Source organism: Ostrea edulis, chromosome 8, assembly GCF_947568905.1.
Source record: "Ostrea edulis chromosome 8, xbOstEdul1.1, whole genome shotgun sequence".
NCBI lineage: Eukaryota > Metazoa > Mollusca > Bivalvia > Ostreida > Ostreidae > Ostrea > Ostrea edulis.
This window is the reverse complement of record NC_079171.1, coordinates 58,356,814-58,358,669: the sequence shown is the minus strand read 5'-3', so window position 1 is coordinate 58,358,669 and position 1,856 is coordinate 58,356,814.

Below are 1,856 nucleotides of genomic sequence, written 5' to 3'. Positions count from 1 at the left end.
CACTAATTTTTTAATGTAAAAGTAACAAAAACTGAAGTGGTCATAAAATATATTTTTAAATTTTCTTATGAATTCTATAATAAAAATTACGTCTTGTTGTATAGAAATCAAGATGAAGAGGAATGCAGTAGAACACCACTAGATTCCTCTGAAGCTGTCCAGGGTTGTTTAGTATCCAATGTAACACAAGGGACTTGTGATCCAGGCTGTTCAGAAAACACAATGCAATCAAATACAGGTAAGTTTAAAACTAATTTCATGTCCTTTATAATATATGTCAAGAATTCACTTTTTTGGCACGCTGTTTTTGGCTATATTTACAATGTAGCTCTAAAACTTCATAGTTATTTCGGATTTCAAACATTTCGGTTGAGCATCACTGAAGAGACATTATTTGTCGAAATGCGCACCTGGTGCATCACAATTGGTACCGTATAAGTTTTACATTATGACCCCTGGGTCGAGGCCTCTGCTGGTGGACTGTTAGTCCCCGAGGGTCTCTACAGCCCAGTAGCTAAGTACTTCGTTACTAGCTTGAAAATACGGATGTATATTTAATTGCTGTTATAAAATTTAGAAATTCATTTCAAAATTAAGGATTATCTCCCTCATGCATAGCTCTTATCCTTGGACGAATTTGGCTCCACTTTTTTGGCACGCTGTTTTTGGCTATATTTACAATGTAGCTCTAAAACTTCATAGTTATTTCGGATTTCAAACATTTCGGTTGAGCATCACTGAAGAGACATTATTTGTCGAAATGCGCATCTGGTGCATCAAAATTGGTACCGTATAAGTTTTACAACATGCATCTGATTAAAAAAAAAACCTCAAACCGCTCCTTTGTTTTCATGTCGCTGAATGGAAAATCTACAAAATTACAGCCAAGTAAAATTGAAAATGTAAAATATTGGCAATCCAAGATGTACACTCTGTCCTTGTGTTGACTTTTCCAACTCGCTTGTCTCACTCTGTGTTATGTTAAGGTCATTCTGGAGTTCGATGTTGAATATATGTAAGGTCATTCAAGGTGAAGATAACGAACAGTGATCAATCTCATAACTCCTACAAGCAATACAAAATAGATAGTTGGGCAAACACGGACCCCTGGACACACCAGAGGTGGGATCAGGTGCCTAGGAGGAGTAAGCATCCCATGTATACGTAGGGCCTTGGGGAATGTAGTTTCTCCACAACTATTTGCTGCACAAGGCTCTGTAATTGGTTGTACCAATGGTGCCTAAATAGAATAAAAAATGTCCTTAATTCTAGAACACATGACATGGGTCATAATAGGTGACTGTCTAGAGCTTGTTCTGCGTATATTCAGTTTTTAAATCGAGGTAAGCTACTGACAAACAAGTTGATGGTACAGGGGGTTTCAACAGTATCGATTGAAGTCAGCATTTCGCAAATTCTCTGGTCGTTATAACGATCTAGTTAGTCAATACAACCTACATGTATATCATTCGGTCAAATGCTGTCTGACGTGTTTCATACTGATTGTTAGGCCGTTCTTGGCACACTGTTATAATGAGTTATGAGATTGATCCCTGTTCGTTATCTTCACCTTCCATACAGTAAAAAGGGTTTCCCTAAAAATAGTGTCATTAATTGCTTTGAAACTGTGCAAAAAACAAATGGGGAAAAATGAGGTCAAGGTGAAAGGAAATGTCAAGGTCAAAATATTGACGCAGTTGAATATATGTCACCAATATGTATCGGCACAGAAAGTTTGATAAAAATATCTTGAATACATGTGTAGTTTCTTTGAAACTGAGCTAAATGCAAAAGCTGACAAAAGGATGACATGACAAACACTATATGCCCCTCAGGCATAAAAAAGGACAACAAAA